At 42.5% G+C, this 18267-nt stretch overlaps 1 long non-coding RNA gene across 1 annotated transcript; it reads right to left on the reverse strand.

Annotated features, from left to right (window-relative positions):
• Window positions 1-2786: 2786 nt before the first annotated feature.
• Window positions 2787-16427, reverse strand: LOC139759820 (uncharacterized). The gene is made up of 3 exons (XR_011715158.1): window positions 16264-16427; window positions 3343-3577; window positions 2787-3127 (listed from the first exon to the last, which is right to left on the reverse strand). It is a non-coding gene; the product is annotated as an uncharacterized lncRNA (long non-coding RNA).
• Window positions 16428-18267: the final 1840 nt, after the last annotated feature.

Below are 18267 nucleotides of genomic sequence, written 5' to 3' on the forward strand. Positions count from 1 at the left end.
ATGATAATGATAATAATGATAGATAATAATCATAATAAAGATAAAAGTGGCTTCATTTGTGTTCATTCACACCAGCTGCTGTGTATATTTACTGAAAACAGTGTATCATCTACAGGCAAGCCACACGGAGTATCCCAGGGTTTACCTTCTTCATACGCTCTGGTTCAGCCCAGCCCACTGAGAGCACGTCGCACCCATATTCTAGGTCGATCTAATTCATTCTATCCCGTTCACAGATATAGCCCTCTTGAATGTTCAAGCCCCGATACCCTAAAGCCTCCTTCACTCCATCCTATTATCTTCTCGGATCTCCCCCACCCTCATCTCACTCCTGACACGTTCACTCTCCTTCAATCATAAGTAGTACAGTGGCTGGCGGGTTTTGTGAGAATGGACAGAATGTGTTTGTTGACGACCTAAGATATTGTTGAGAACGAGAAACAACATTTTCATAGTGTCAGGTGATGGTGTTAAGAAAGGATTCCTCCTCTGTGTAAGAACGCTAATGCGTCTTGTATGGCTGCAGATTACCAAATATAACGCCATTGCCAACTGTCTGATAAAAGTTGTATGGCGGCGGTGGTGGTGCGAGGTAAGGCGACATGTAGGGGGTTGAGGAGGAGAGGGTGGGGGCTTATGTGCCAGGGTCGGGGGGAGTAGGCTGTACCAAGTTTGTTTTTGAAAGCAAACACATCGCCATATTAACGTCTTAATTAGCCTGTCCTCCTCAACGTATGACTGTTGACATTTCTAATTTAGTTTTAATCAACATACAGAACAACAAATATAAAGTTATTGCCTCTTAACTGATGTATTATCTGTCAATATCTTCCTCATGTTAACTTCTACTGTAAACTGGGCTTGATGAAAATGTTTGTTAAACGAATATTAAAACGATGTAGTCGGAGCCGTTTTACGGGGAGAAATGTTGTCCATATGCGTATGTTGTATGCCAGCACCATATAATATTTCATATTATACACACAAGTTTACTCATAAGGGCCGATGCAGTTTGCCCTTGTGAAATTTACAATTTACACAGACAGGTGGTGTAGGAGTGCTGGGTAACCGAGTGGGGGCTTGATGTAGGCTTGTTAGGGCAGCGGTTGTGATGATCAGAGGTCAGAGGTCGTAATTAGGAATCACCATGTCAAACATACTTGGAGAAACAAGCTAAGGCATGATTATATAATTGCATTATGAGATCATTTGTGTAATTTCACGAGAATCGAAAAATCAACGTTTAGCACGAGGACCCTACTATTATCATATACAAAATGTGAGGGAAAGATTTTTAGCGACTTCTGATGGAATATCACGGTCAACAAGGTACACCAGTGTCTGTGTTTGTGTGATCGGCTCGTCCATGTACACTCCCGGTTGCATATCTTTTAAAGTTGGTAGCAACGACCAAACCACAAGCTGGCCTTACCACCTGCCGGATCCACACCATTTTTGTGATCCCCTTACATGACAGCCACACAAAGGCGATTCAGAGGTTTATGTTACAGTCACAAGTCCTACAGTCAGGTGGCTATAATATCTGGTAGCGCTTAGCGAAAGAAAAGTGCAGCACGTGTGTGGTGATGTCCGGGCTCACACATAACAAGCCACATCTATTTTTCCTAATGCTTAGAAGCGCAAGAATGTCTAGTAAAATGTGATCATACCTGAGCATCATGATAAAATATAAAAGTAATGGAAGGAACCAACGTTCACAAGGAAATATACAGTCGAATTTTTTTTAATGCAGGCGGGTGTGCTGTAGGCAAACAGATGTGGTAACATTGCATGGAAGAGTGTTACCAGTTGTGTATGTTATAAACAATGAACGAAACCTGTTGTAGTAAGATGCAAAAAGAACACGTTTAAATGTTGACGCATTCAATCGATTAAGTAACTTCTGCTGTATCAATACTAATCAATGTAATAATTACTAACTTTGGAACATAACCACAACAACGATGGGAGGGGGGTTGCACCACATGGATGAATGACGGATGAAATGGACACTGGCCACTTTCTTGTTATCACTGTCGTATTTGTTGTTGCTGTTGATGTCGTGGTTTTTGTCGTATCAAGCCAGCAAGTATACAATCATTTTCCTAAGGTATGAGAGGCAGTAAATGGGGGAGTGGGGGGACGAAGGAGGAATGGTGGAGGATGGAATATCTGTAGCGAGTGGAGACGGGGAGGAGGAGGAGGGTGGAGGAAGGGAAGGGGTTGGGTAAGTGAGGCGGAGTAGCAGGTGTTGTGCTGGTCTAATGCCGTGATATATATATCTTCAATGATTTCCAGCAACAATGTGTGTATGGCAGGGTTTACCAGAGTGGAACAAAATAGCATTATGTTACTTTTGTGTTCCAGTTCTGGTGTTGACGTCAAGTGTCACTTGGCTCGGCCGTGGTTCCTTCATACTGTACTCGCTCTCGTCGACCCCCCCCCCCCTCCCAACACCCTCTCCTTCCCAATTTCTGTTGTATTTTTCACTAGACTGTTGTTAACAACTATGGTGCGATGTTAACATGGGAACTGCGACAAAGGAATCCTTCAGATTCACTAGTTTCCTTTAGTTGTCATCCAGTTTCAAATCATTTATCATTATCATGTTAAGCCAGAATTTCAGACTAATTTCGTTGTTTTTTTACCCCCGTCCGACCATCACGACCTTAATGAATGGTTTACTGCTCTCTAGGTAAGAATCACTCGTTAAATTTAATTGAATTTATTGATATCAATATAAAGAACATCTTTATAAAAACCAAACCAAGTGATATATTCTCAAATCCAAATGTGTAATGGATAACAACACAAGAGAGACACAGGTGGGTTACCACAATTACTGTCAGTAGCTGGTCCAACCATCCTCGTATTCCATGACTTCTCGTAGGTGATCTGGGGCTGAGGCCACCGTGTTGTATACAACTTGATCATTTCTACTGAGAAGTTCCCACTCTTTCTTAGTGTGTGGGAGAAGCTGATGTGTTGTTCTTGTTCCCACGACTGGACCAGGTTTCCTCAGCAAGATTTATGTCGCAGTCTTTGCCAGGCCGCTCCAGCAGATCAGTGTCCCCAGTTCTGCCAACCATTACCAGATGATCCTCACAATATGGACAGGGCAGTTGTCCTGAAAAAAGAGAAACATTGGGGTTTAGTTTGTAAAAGAATTGGACTGATATGAATAGATCGATATATAGATATATATATTAACCTGGGTAGACAGATGGATAGATAGGCAATAAAATCCATTATATATTTCATTTTAAAGAAACTATTGACAACCATTATACAAGTCAAACTAGTTTAATTATTAGTAACACAGTTTGTATCATTTATAACTACCTGCAGGGAGAGGAAGAGCCATAACTGGTACTGTAGGCACCATCAACTCCTCCAGTTATTCTAGATATTTTTCTGCGGTGAGACGACCATCGATATCGGCCAGTTGACCCACACCAATCAGATGTATCCACACCCTCACACTGACCCTCGTAGTTGTTGTTACGGTTGTAACGCGTGCCGGTCCCTCGATAACAATGAAGTTGGCCGTGGGTGCTTGTATAACATGTCCTCTCGTCTGAAAAGATAACCCTCGCCCAGAAATCTAATGCCTCGTGGACGTACCTCTGAGCGAACACCAGGCGAGCGACATGGTGCCGCCCAGTCAGCCTTTCTTTGCGGGATCCTATGGTGACGCCGCCTTCATTCAGACCGTCGCAGTGTATGACGCGATACTTGTAGACTGAGTTGTTCTCTGAGGACAACAGCGTTGGTGACTGGAGTATCTACTGCCTGTTGGATGATCCTTCGGTCGTACCTCGGGTGTAGGTTTTCTGGGTCCCCCAGTCCTTGCAAGACAGCACAGATTACCATCAGTCTGCCACCTTGTCCGCCACTTATTTCCTGTAGCCTGAGATATACCCAGTTCTGGTGCAATGTGAGGTGAGGCTCCACTTCTCTTCATACCAACAATCTGGCCTCTTAAAGTTAGTTTCTGGTGCTGAGTCATATTCTCAAACATGGTGCGCGATGACGATAAAATCTAGGTCACAGTCGTGACACCTGGCATGAAGACTCCTCCCTCACTCCCTCCCTCTCTACCCCTAATTCCCTCCCTGCCACCCTCTATCTCCCTTCCCCTCCATCCTCCCCTCCCCCTTTGCTATCTCTCATACCCAAGAAAAACAACTTTAAACTTGCTGGTTTAAACGTAATGTGACAAAAATCACAGAAGCCATTGTCAATTTCATCCGTCATTCATTGATGTGTTGAGACACCATGCCTCTCTGCTGTTGTGTTTGTTTTCTATATGTCAGCTGAGACGGCACGGGCAACTGAGGCCATAATCAAGGCCATCCCATTAACGCGTGTCGTAGAAAGCGACTAAATGGGACGGGAACGGGGGGCTAGAAACCCACCCCTCCTTGTATCTTAACTTTCTTAGAGGGGAAACAGAAGAAGGAGTCACGCGGGGAGTGCTCATCCTCCTCGAAGGCTCAAACTGGGGTGTCTGGATGTGTGTGGATGTAACCAAGATGCGAAAAAGGATAGATAGATAGTATGTTTGAGGAAAGGAAGCTGGCTGTTTTGGCTAGGAGCCAAACGAAGCTCAAGGTTAAAGGGGAAGAGCGGCTTGGGAATGTCTTGGAAGCAAAGTCAAGGATTGGTGAAAGGACAAGAGCAAAGGGAGGAGTAGCACAAATCCTGAAGCAGGAGTTGTGGGAGTAGGTGAAAGAGTGTAAGAAAGTAGTCTTGATTGATAGTGGTAAAACTGAAAGTGGATGGAGAGATGGGTGATTATTGGTGCCTAAGCACCTGGGCATGAGAAGAAAGATCATGAGAGGCAAGTGATTTGGGAGCAGCTGAGTGAGTGTGTTAGCAGCTTTGATGCGCGAAACCGGGTTATAGTGATGAGTGATTTGAATGCAAAGGCGAGTAATATGGCAGTTGAGGATATAACTGGTGTACATGGGGTGTTCAGTGTTGTAAATGGAAATGGTGAAGAGCTTGTAGATTTGTGTGCTCAAAAAGGACTGGTGATTGGGAATACCTGGTTTTGAAAGAGAGATAAACATAAGTATACATATATATATAAATAGAAGGGATGGCCAGAGAGCGTTATTGGATTGTGTTAATTGGTAGGCGCCTGAAAGTGAGACTTTTGGATGTTATTGTGCTGAGATGGGCAACTGGAAGGATGTCTGATCATTATCGTGTGGAGGCGAAGGTGAAGATTTGTAGAGGTTTTCAGAAAAGTAGAGAGAATGTTGGGGTGAAGAGAGTGATGAGAGTAAGTGAGCTTAGAAAGGAGACTTGTGTGAGAAAGTACCAGGAGAGATTAAGTGCAGATTGGAACAGGGTGAGAGAGTAAATGACGTAAGGGGAGTGGGGGAGGAATGGGATGTATTTAGGGAAGCAGTGATGGCTTGCGCAAAAGATGCTTGTGGCATGAAAAAGGTGGGAGATGAGCAGATCAGAAAAGGTAGTGAGTGGTGGGATGAAAAAGTAAGGTTGTTATTGAATGATGAAGAGAAAGGCGTTTGGACCATTTTTGCAGGGAAGTAGTGCAAATGACTGGGAGATGTATAAAAGAAAGAGGCAGGAGGTTCAAGAGAACGGTGCAATAGGAGAAAAAGAGGGCAAATGAGAGTTGGGGTGAGAGAGTATCATTGAATTTTAGGGAGAATAAAAAGATGTTTTGGAAGGAGGTAAATAAAGTGGGTAAGACAAGACAACAAATGGGAACATCGGTGAAGGGGGCAAATGGGGAGATAATAACAAGGAGTGGTGAAGTGAGAAGACGGAGTAAGTATTATGAAGATGTGTTGAATGTGTTTGATGATAGAGTGGCAGATATAGGGTGTTTTGGTCGAGGTGGTGCGCGAAGTGAGGGGGCCAGGGAGAATGATTTGGTAGTGAAAGTTTTGCGGAAGATGAGAGCCGGCAAGACGGCGGGTTTGGATGGTATTGCAGTGGAATTTGATAGAAAAAAGGGGTTGTTGTGTTGTTGACTGGTTAGTGAGGATATTCAATGTATGTATGGTTCATGGTGAAGTACCTGAGGACTGGCGGAATGCTTGCGTAGTGCCATTGCACAAAGGCAAAGGGGATAAAGGTAAGTGTTCAAATTATAGAAGCATAAGTTTGATTATTCTTGGGAAATTATATGGGAGGGTATTGACTGAGAGGGTAAAAGCATGAACAGAGCATCAGACTGGGTAAAAGCAGTGTGGTTTCAGAAGTGGTAGAGGATGTGTGGATCAGGTGTTTGCTATGAAGAATGTATGTGAGAAATACTTAGAAAAACAGATGGATTTGTATGTAGCACTTATGGATCTGGAGGAGGCATATAATAGCGTTAATAGAGAGGCTTTGTGAAAGGTATTAAGAGCATACGGTGAAGGAGGCAAGCTGCTAAAAGCAGTGAAAAGCTTTATCAAGGATGTAAGGCATGTGTATGAGTAGGAAGAGAGGAAAGTGATGGGTTCCCAGAGAATATCGGTTTGCGGCAGGGGTGTGTGATGCCTCCATGGTTGTTACATTTGCTTATTGATGGAGTTGTTAGGGAGGTGAATGCAAGAGACTTGGAGAGAGGGGGGCAAGTATGCAGTTTGTTGTGGATGAGAGGGCTTGGGAAGCGAGTCAGTTGTTCGCTGATGATACAGCACTGGTAGCTGATTCGGGTGAGAAACTGCAGAAGTTGGTGACTGAGTTTGCTGAAGTGTGTGAAAGAAGAAAGCTGAGAGTAAATGTGAATAATAGCAAGGTTATTAGGTTCAGTAGGGTTGAGGGACAAGTTGGTTGGGAGGTAGGTCTGAATGGGGAAAAACTGGAGGAAGTGAAGTGTTTTAGATATCAGGGAGTGGATTCAGCAGCGGATGGAACCAGAAGCGGAAGTGAGTCACAAGTGGGGGAGGGGGCGAAGGTTCTGGGAGCATTGAAGAATGTGTGGAAGGGGAGAACATTATCTCGGAGAGCAAAAATGGGTATGTTTGAAGAAACAGTGGTTCCAACAATGTTATATGGTTGCGAGGCGTGGGCTATGGATAGGGTTGTGAGGAGGAAGGTGGATGTGTTGAAAATGAAATGTTTGAGGACAATATGTGGTGTGAGGTGGTTTGATCGAGTAAGTAATGAAAGGGTAAGAGAGATGTGTGGTAATCAAAAGAGTGTGGTTGACAGAGGAGAAGGGGGTGTATTGAAATGGTTGGTTGCACGGAGAGAATGAGTGAGGAGAGATTGACCAAGAGGATATATGTGTCGGAGGTGGAGGGAACGAGGAGAAGTGGGAGGCGAAACTGGAGGTGGAAAGATGGAGTGAAAAAGATTTTGAGCGATCGGGGCCTGAACATACAGGAGGGTGAAAGGCGTGCAAGGAACGAAATGCATTGGAACGATGTGGTATACCGGGGTCGACGTGCTGTCAATGGATTGAACCAAGGCATGTGAAGCGTCTAGGGTGAACCATGGAAAGTATTGTGGGCCCTGGATGTGGAAAGGGTGTATTATACATGACAACTAGAGACAGAGTGTGAACGCATGTGTCCTTTGTTGTCTTTTCCTACCACTACCTCGCGCGCGCGCGGGGGGAAGGGGAGTGTCATTTTATGTGCGGCAAGGTGGCGAGGAAAATGGATGGCAGCAAGTATGGATATGTACATGTGTATATATGTATATGTCTGTGCATGTATATGTATGTATACGGTGAAATGTATTGGTATGTATATGTGTGTGTGGGCGTTTATGTATATACATGTGTATGTGGGTGGGTTGAACCATTCTTTCGTCTGTTTCCTTGCGCTACCTCACTGACGCGACCAACCCCTAGCGATGGATGAACAGTTTGGTTGATTGTGGACCGACTGTCGGAACCGGGATTTGAACCTATGCGCTCGACCCTGGGCGGCCCATGAATGCGTCACAGTCAAGAACGCTAACCCTTAAAGCACGGGAGTCCAGAAATTAGTATCACAACTCTCTTTCTCTGTTGTCCCTTGCACGATCAGCCTTCCTCACATCCTTACAGTACTGATGGAACTACTGTCCCTTTAAACATATCCACCTTTGCACTAGCACATACTGACTTGTTCCACACACTCCTAAACACTTCCAGAACTTTTGTTGACTTTCCCAATCTAGGAATCACTTTATTCCCGCGCTGTCACACACCTACAGTACCTTATTTCCTCCATTTTCTTCCCATTCAAACCATCCTATCTCATCCCCCACTACACCAAATTACCTTGCTTATGGTAAGATTTCCTCAACTTACTCGTTTCATACTTACCCGTACTTTGACACAGACTTTTGGAGTTTCCTTCTGGAGTCTGCCTCCAGAGCCGTATTGTCTGTAAACAGCTCCTGATTCTGATTCACCTTACACGCACCCTACTCAAACCCCTACCACCTAACCTTCCCTTGCTCACGTCCTCGACCCCACCTGAGGTCACACTGCTCCTTCCCATTCAAGCATTCTGTGCTGCTACCACCCTCTCACTCACCGACCTCCCTTACACATCACCAAACACTGTAATTCAAGTATTCGCTTTTGTCCATTTGCCTTTATACCAACTCTGTCTTCCAGTTTCTTTAGAAACAACTGTAGTTCCATCCACTGTTAGTGCTTTTCCACATTTCATCGTACGCAAGGCTTTCATTACCCATTTTTTTTTATAGCAAACCATTCGCCACACGACGCCTCGTCCCAAATACCCTAAATCCGCTACCTTAGAAATACTCACTTCATCTCTTCTTTACCCTTTTGCCCATCATCACAGGCGCATCTGTTCCCTTCACCTTAGATCTCTTCTGTTATCTTGTTCTCATCTCACCTAAAACGTTACCTTATTCTCTCTCAAGCTCATCGATATTGTGTCATCTCATTTCTTACAGTAATAATAATAATAATGATAATGATAATGATAATAATAATAATAATAATAATATTAGTTTTGATAATAATGATAATAATGATAATATTAATAATAATAATAATAATAATAATAATAATAATAATAATGATAATAATAATAATTATTTCTCCCCTATCCCTGGGGATAGGGGAGAAAGAATACTTCCCACATATTCCCTGCGTGTCGTAGAAGGCGACTAAAAGGGAAGGGAGCGGTTGGCTGGAAATCCTCCCCTTTCTTGTTTTTTTTAATTTTCCAAAAGAAGGAACAGAGAAGGGGGTCAGGTGAGGATATTCCCTCTAAGGCCCAGTTCTCTGTTCTTAACGCTACCTCGCTAACGCGGGAAATGGCAAATAGTATGAAAAAAAAAAAAAAATAATTATAACAATAATAATAATGATAATAATAAATGATAATAATAACTGATAATAATAATAATAATATTAATAATAATAAAATAGTAGTAGTAATAATAATAATAATAATAATAATAATAATAATAATAATAATAATGATAGTAATAATAATAATAATAATGATAATAATGATAATAATAATAATAATAATAATAATAATAATAATAATAATAACAATAATAATTATAATAATATAACTAGTAATGATAATAATATTGATGATAATAAAAGTGATAATGAAAATAACAATAATATCCATAATGATAATGATAGTAATAATATGTGGAATGCAGAGGGTGGCCTCAAGCGATGTAGATAATACCTCAAAAAATCTTGTATAAAAGGGAGTTTATTTGTGGGTACAATGACGACATTGGATAGCTTTATTCATGCCAACTATAAGACTGCATGAAAAACTTTAGGTCCATCATGATGCATGAGCCTGATAGAGTATGAGCATGGCAGGCCATGAAAGGGATGAGATGCGATAGCCCATAATACGTCAAACAAAATCCTTGTCGGCTTCTTACTAACTCACAAGCTCTGAGGTAAATAAATAAATGAATATATATATATATATATATATATATATATATATATATATATATATATATATATATACTCACACCTCACACAATGTGTGGTGTGAGGTGGTTTGATCGAGTAAGTAACGTAAGGGTAAGAGAGATGTGTGGAAATAAAAAGAGCGTGGTTGAGAGAGCAGAAGAGGGTGTTTTGAAATGGTTTGGGCGCATGGAGAGAATGAGTGAGGAAAGATTGACCAAGAGGATATATGTGTCGGAGGTGGAGGGAACGAGGAGAAGAGGGAGACCAAATTGGAGGTGGAAAGATGGAGTGAAAAAGATTTTGTGTGATCGGGGCCTGAACGTGCAGGAGGGTGAAAGGAGGGCAAGGAATAGAGTGAATTGGAGCGATGTGGTATACAGGGGTTGACGTGCTGTCAGTGGAGTGAATCAAGGCATGTGAAGCGTCTGGGGTAAACCATGGAAAGCTGTGTAGGTATGTATATTTGCGTGTGTGGACGTGTGTATGTACATGTGTATGGGGGGGGGGTTGGGCCATTTCTTTCGTCTGTTTCCTTGCGCTACCTCGCAAACGCGGGAGACAGCGACAAAGTATAAAAAAAAAAAAAAATATATATATATATATATATATATATATATATATATATATATATATATATATATATATATATATATATATATATATATATATATATATATATATATATATATATATATATATATATATATATATGTATATATATACTAACTTGATGGCTGTTTCCTGCGTTTGCGAGGTAACGCCAGGAACAGACGCAGAAGGGCCGTATTCACTCGTATCCATTCTCTTACTGTCATATGTAATGCATCGAAACCACAGCTCCCTATCCACAACCAGAATTCACAGACTTTTCCATAGTACACCCCGGCCGCTTCATATGCCCTGGTTTCAGTCCAGTGAGAGCAGGTAGACCCCAGTATATCATATTATTCCAATTCACTCTATCCCGTGTACGCCTCTCTCTCTCTCTCTCTCTCTCTCTCTCTCTCTCTCTCTCTCTCTCCCACCACCCGCATGTTCAGGCACCGATCACTCAAAATCTTTTCACTCCATCGTTCCATTTCCAATTTGGTCTCCCGGTTCTCCTTCTAGGTGCCCCCTTCTCCTTGTTCTGACACATACATCCTCTTTGTCAACCTCTCCTCACTCATTTTTTTCCATAGACCGAAACTACTCCAACACACTCTCTCAAAGTCTTTTAACCACACTTGTTATCACTACACCTCCCTCTTACACTTTTAGTACTTACTCGGTCAAACCATTTCACACTACATATTGTCCTTTATTTCTAACTCATCCACTTTCCTTCGCACTCATTTATAGCCGATGCCTCCTACCGCTACCATACCTTCAAACATACCCACTTTCGTCCATTCAGATAATGGGCACGCATTCTTCAATGTTCCCGGATCCTTTGCCCTCTCACCCACCCTATGAGTCATATCTGCTTCCATGGTTCCATCTGGTACCATGTCATTATAAAACAATTCATTTCCTCCAATCTCTCTCTATTACAACTGACACTCCATCCACCTTTTGCCTTGCATTCTAATATAATTCACAATTTCCAAAGTGTTTTAGATATCTGGGATTAGATTTGGCAGCGGATGAAACCATGGAAGCGGATATTAGTCATAGGGTGGGGGAGGGGGCGAAAGTCCTGGAAGCGTTGAAAAATGTGTGGAAGCCGAGAGCGTTATCTTGGAAAGCAAAAATGGGTATGTTTGAAGGAATAGTGGTTCCAACAATGTTATATGGTTGCGAGGCGTGGGCTATAGATAGAGTTGTGCGGAGGATGATGGGTGTGTTGGAAATGAGATGTTTGAGGACAATATGTGGTGTGAGGTGGTTTGATCGAGTAAGCAACAAAAGTGTAAGAGAGATGTGTGGTAACATAAAGAGTGTAGTTGAGAAAGCAGAAGAGGGTGTTTTAAAATGGTTTGGTCACATGGAGAGAATGAGTGAGGAAAGATTGATCAAGAGGATATATGTGTCAGAGGTGGAGGGAACGAGGAGAAGTGGGAGACCAAATTGGAGGTGGAAGGATGGAGTGAAAAAGATTTTGAGTGATCGGGGCCTAAACATGCAGGAGGGTGAAACGCGTGCAAGGAACAGCGTGAATTGGAACGATTTGATATACTGGGGTCGACATGCCGTCAATGGATTGAACCAGGGCATGTGAAGCGTCTGGGGTAAACCATGGAAAGTTCTGGGGGGCCTGGATGTGGAAAGGGAGCTGTGGTGTCGGTGCATTATACATGACAGCTAGAGACTGAGTGTGAACGAATGTGGCCTTTGTTGTCTTTTCCTAGCGCTATCTAGCGCACATGCGGGGGGAGGGTGTTTTCATTTCATGTGTGGCGGGGTGGCGACGGGAATGAATATAGGCAGACAGTATAAATTATGTACATGTGTATATATATGTATATGTCTGTGTGTGTATATATATGTATACGTTGAGATGTATAGGTATGTATATTTGCGTGTGTGGACGTGTATGGATATACATGTATATGTGGATGGGTAGGGCCATTCTTTCGTCTGTTTCCTTGCGCTACCTAGCTAACGCGGGAGACAGCGACAAAGTATAATAAATATAAATGATATATATATATATATATATATATATATATATATATATATATATAATCCCTTTTCATTAGGTTACTAGCGAAATCTCAAATTAGCTCAAGAGACTACTAAAGCAGGACATACAGCGTCGATTCAGTTTTAGTCGAAAGCATCCAAGACACCATTCAGGTAGGTTGGTTTAAGCAAAATCGTTCACGATAAATCCGTTAAGTCCCGCATCTCACAGCGCAGAAACATGTTTTTGGGTTTCATTTGAATTTATCAGGGACTCGTATTTTAAACCGATACAAGACTACTTTGGCCGGTAGAGTCGAATGCGTGTTATGAACCAATATGCTCGCAGTAGCCTAGCCAGCTTCGCACGGATTCTCGGTTACCTAAATATTTCATACAAATCTCAATATCAATTTGTCCCAGTAATATTCTACATATTTTTCATTTTTTGTTGGTTCCAAGAAGAAAAACAAAAAACTTGAGACTGTTTAACCGGACGCAATAACACGGTTATTGTGGTTGTGAAAACAGCAGTACACAGTTCCTCGCAAAACTATTTGTGATGGAAGGACTAGTTGTTGTTTTTCATCAAAGCTAATATTACAGACGTTTGAATTCTATTGGTTAAACTCAGCTGGCCGCAGAAACAGCCGAAACCTGTCCTAGTGAAGCTTAACCAGCCATTCAGATCGTCTACCAGAAAAATGGCCTTTCGATATCAAAGTCATTTGCTAAAGCCAGTCCACCTGATCCCTAAGTATAACAAGACAGATTAAAATGTTACAGAAAAGTGAGTGAAAGGCATATCATCTTTCGTGGCTCACCAAGACTATCTTACCTTATTCATGAATACATGGAAATGGTATTACGTATGACTCGACTGACGTTCTTATACACTGGCTGGCTGTATATAACGGTACATCGTGGTTTTAGAACCTCTGTACCTATGAACAGGAGTACAGCCACGTATGAAATACTGATGTTATATTACCAATTCAGCAGCAGACTGGCCTCATCTAGACGATTTCTCGCAAACTGTTTTCTAGTTATCTCATTCGTCATACCTCTACAGCACCCCGTGCCCATAAGACTGCTTCCAGCTGAAAGCCTATGAGGTATTAAACACCTTTTAAGGTTCTCGACATGAGAGCGAGAAGGAAAACATGCATTAAATCACAGAGACGCTGTTCCTCTCGATCTATTTGTCGTAATTCATAATTGTACTATTACTGTACAATTGAGCTCAGTGTGATAACCTTCCTCCGCTTGCTGATCTTGTGAGATTGCTACGCATGATGCCGAAATCAATTCCTTTCGGTTATAAATTCTCGAACCCAGGGAAATCTTAAATATCAAAACTTTCTGACGATCATGGTCATAAACGACTGACTCCTAACATTTTAATTCAGATATATTGCTCGTTTCTCGCCAGAAGCGCTTACGTTTATAAGATTGTATCTTCTTTATTTATGCTTCCAATTACATGACTTTGAGATTAAATTTGGGAATTTCCTTGTACTTCGACTGATTAAGACTATCGGACTGTCTCGTGGACACTATTCATTTAGATTAAATTCGACAACCTGTTGCACCAAATGCGGGCAATTAGCTCGGTTACAAGATTAGTGGCTGTAGTTGATCCTTAAAAGCTATCCGCTCCAGATTAGATTTAAACCAAGCCTTGGGCACTGAGCCTCCAGCGTGTGGATCTCAGGAACTCGATCTGTGATTGTCGTACTATCGACCATGCGACCTGGCTTAGCTAGGCTCTGGCAACTTGAATTTCTTTTGACGCAGAGAAAAATCATTAGATATCTGGAATACGCTCAGAAACTGTTTATGTTACAGAACTGGATGGTCCTAGATTACTGAATGCTTATAAGCCATATTCCGTACCGCTCATGTCCGTGAAAATAAAGAAAACATCGTTTGCGCTGTCAACACCGCTCTTGTCCTAACTACAACTGGCTCGTGAAGATACCTACCCGTAACTTTTTTTTTTTCACGGCAAAATCAAGATAGTTGCTTCTAAACTTATAAAAAGTTATATGACGAAAAATGATTTACTAGTTTATGTAGCTTGCCTTTGACATCCTGACGTAACACCGTATTGATCTGGTTTCCCCAAGCATTCCCATGTGTCATCTGAAACTGTTACATTCATGTTCTCGGATTAAGCTAATGTTACTATGTATGGATAACAAGCTTTAAGGAAAACGTGGCAAAACCTGGTTATCCTTAACACATATTGCTCAGGACAGACTGCTCAGGCATCAACCTTACAGGGACACCTACACACTAATTACATTCCAGCCAGAGGCTAATGATACCTCAATTATTTGGGGCATCCGTAGTGGAAGAGATGGGGGGGGGGGGGTAAGGTGGCCCTTGCCACCCCTGCAAAATGAGCATATCATACACCTATCTACTTAATGTACATACAAATCATATCAATCTTTGCTTCTCCCATCCTGCAAAACTTCTTGCAATTGCTCCTGCCAAGTATCGTCACAAAAATTGTGCTCCGAAGGTCATTTATGACTGAAAACTCAATGTGTTAACTACATAATGCTGAATGCAAGACGGCGCCATGAGGTACACTGGAATACACGATGATGACCGACATTCCACAGACAGTTACTAGCTGGATGTTATTAACTTATTAACTCACGTTATATTCAAGTTTAATGATGGTAAAGCGTGGCAGCTTAGCTGCCTGGCCATACTTGGCTGTCCATGAATGGAACCTTAGTTACTACCTGGCATGAATGGCAGCGGAGTTGTCTGGCCGTGAGTGGCAGATTACTTCAGTTGCCTGATCATGACCGGTAGCTTGCTTACATGGTTATGAACAGCAGCTTAGATGCTTGGCCAGGGACGACAGCCAAGTTGCCTGGCCTTGAGTGGTAGATTCCTGTAGTTGCCTAGCCATGAATGGCAGCCAAGCGACTTGGCTGTAAATGGCAGCTTAGCTTCCTAACCAGAAGTGACAGCTAATTTGCCTTGCTAAGAGTGACAGATTAGCTGCCTAACTCAAAATGGCAGCTTGATTACGTGGCTATGAATGTGAGCTTAGTTGCGCAGCCATGGTTGGCAGCTTAGTTGTCAGGCTAAGTGAGAATGGAAGGTCAGTTGCCTGGCCATGAATGGCAGCTTATTTGCTTAGCCATGAACAACACCTTACCTGACCAAGAAAAAATGCTTAATTCCGGGGCCAAGTATAGCAGCTTATTTCCGTAGCCATGAATGACAGCTTAGTTACGTGGCCCTAAATGCAGCTTAGTTGCATGATCATGACTTACAGCTTAGCTGCGTGACCAGGAATGGCAAATTAGTTACGTGACCATGAAAAGCAGCTAAGTTGCGAGGAAATAGATGCGTGTCCATCAATGGCAGCTTAACTGCAAGGCCTAAGCGGCAGCTTAGGCGCCTGGCCATGCAATGTGTAGCTCACAGCAGCAACAGCTTTAGCAACAAAGGTGTTAAACAGAGCAGTCCTCCATTGAGGACCAGCGTCCTATCATGGTCGTTGATAGAACGTCTAGCACTGAACTAGTTGTCTGAATCGTGTGTACTGGCAACACTACAACTAGCGAAGACCTCTAAATCGTTTTAAGTCTCGAGAAACGTACATCATCCCGTTAACGACCGCAGATACCAATACTATGAAAAAAAAATGATAACCATAACGAAATGAAACTTCCCAAACGAACACATTCTACCTTGGTATAAACAAAGAGGTAAGCAAGAGTATTATGACTCACCAAAGCCACGAACAGCCAGCACCAGCACCGAGAACTCCGTTGAGATACGCTTCCCTGCAGGTCTCTTGTCGTGGGGACCAGAAAGCCGTGGAAACACTGTGGTGCTACCTAACGTATCACGTTCCTGTGGACACTGTACCCGACGACGTGTGATAAATGGTTTGTGCCTGCCGCTGCTGTTACTACCTCACTGGTGCCGTAACGCGGACTAGTGGCAAGTGTAAACAAACTAGCTCTTCGAGACTTTGAAGCATTGTTGGTGCGAGGAGATTGTGGCTCAGTGTCTCACGGAACAAAGCTTTCCTTTGATTATATATATATATATATATATATATATATATATATATATATATATATATATATATATATATATATATATATATATATATATATATATATGCAATGTGGATGATGATATCGGTATCATACTATGAATTTTATTCCGTTGGTTTAACTGCACACCCGCGGACAACTGAGGTACGCTTGCTCGACAAGGCAGAGGTATGGGATTCGGTACTGCTTCGGAAAGACGCATATCGGGACTTCGAGACTTAACTGTGTCCAAGGACGTCCGTCCGAAACCGTACAAAGATTTAAATCGGATGACATGACCTGGATTTTTTATTGACATACTTTCTGCAAATATCCCGTGCAGGTATGTGCATGTGTTACCTGAATTATGAATGTAGTGTAATGTCGGCTGCTGGTGCAGTGGATGAGCTCGACGCCAAAGGGAGGGATGGGGGGGGGAGCACCCCCTGGTTTTCTATCGGGATGTAACCGTTCAGAATCTAACGGAATCTTTTCTCCAGGATCTGTTCTCCGTTCAGTCAAGTTTAAGGGAAATATATTCATAGCGTTCTCAACTATTTGTTATACAGATAGAGAGAGATAAGATGGAAATAGACCCAGAATGACCCAGAATGACATAGAATAACACACACACACACACACGCGCGCGCGCGCGCGCGCACGAGCATATGCACGCTCATACGGAGATATACATACATACATAGATATGGACAGACAGAGAGAGACTAGCATATATAGTAAGACAGACGAATACACAAAGAGCCAGAGGCAGAACCCGTCCCAGTGATATATAGCGAGGGACAATAGCTCATGTTCCTGCATAACATAAAGTTCCTGAATGTTCAGATGTTTCCTGGGTATTGTATCCTGCGTATGACTAGATCGGACGGCGCTACGGTGGCTTGTGTCTGATGGGCCTTAATGGATGGATGACCTGCTTAGCGGTGCCTCTGCCGCCCTCGCTTTATATTCATAATAATGTTGGACAGCTGGGAGGGGATGAAAGGCAGAGGTCAGACCAGGAAGGTGAAGTGGAGAAACAAGACAGTTATGGAGCACACAGAAGTATGGTGTGAATTTACCGGTGTGTGGGTGAGTTGCTGAATCGTACGTAGTTTTATTGCCTCATATTTATAGCTCTGACAGTGTGTGTGTGTGTGTGTGTGTGTGTGTGTGTGTGTGTGTGTTGGGATGTTTGCCGGTTTAGAGAGGAAATCCACTGTGTACACAGTCGGTTAAATAGAGCTTCTCTCATGTGTTCTCAGGTTCCGAGGGCACCAAGTGTGTCCCATAGAAGTCTTGCCATCGAGGTTTTGAGTATGTCTGCGCTTTGTGTGTTATCTTCTTGTCAGTGCCATTTTTCCTGCTTCCCTTTCGCATGTACCAGTTAGTTTTACCTTCAGTTATTAATGGTGGTCTTCGTTATTCTCCATATCACTGATATCTTTCGCAAATAATAAATCATAGTTCACTCGTGGTTTTGTGGCACGGTACAGTGTTGGTACTGAGGGGTTAGTGGTCAGTATGAGGAAGATCATAACCCTTACCTCTCCAGGAGGTGCCAAAACCTATACAAGTTCGTCGTGGCTGCATTACACTGCATCACTCTTTCCTTTAAATGGTTCACAAATGTGAGCGAGCCGGATCTGGAACAGCTGATGGGCTGGTCACTTCAGGCGTCAGCCACAGGGA

This window comes from Panulirus ornatus, chromosome 3 (assembly GCF_036320965.1).
Source record: "Panulirus ornatus isolate Po-2019 chromosome 3, ASM3632096v1, whole genome shotgun sequence".
Lineage (NCBI taxonomy): Eukaryota > Metazoa > Arthropoda > Malacostraca > Decapoda > Palinuridae > Panulirus > Panulirus ornatus.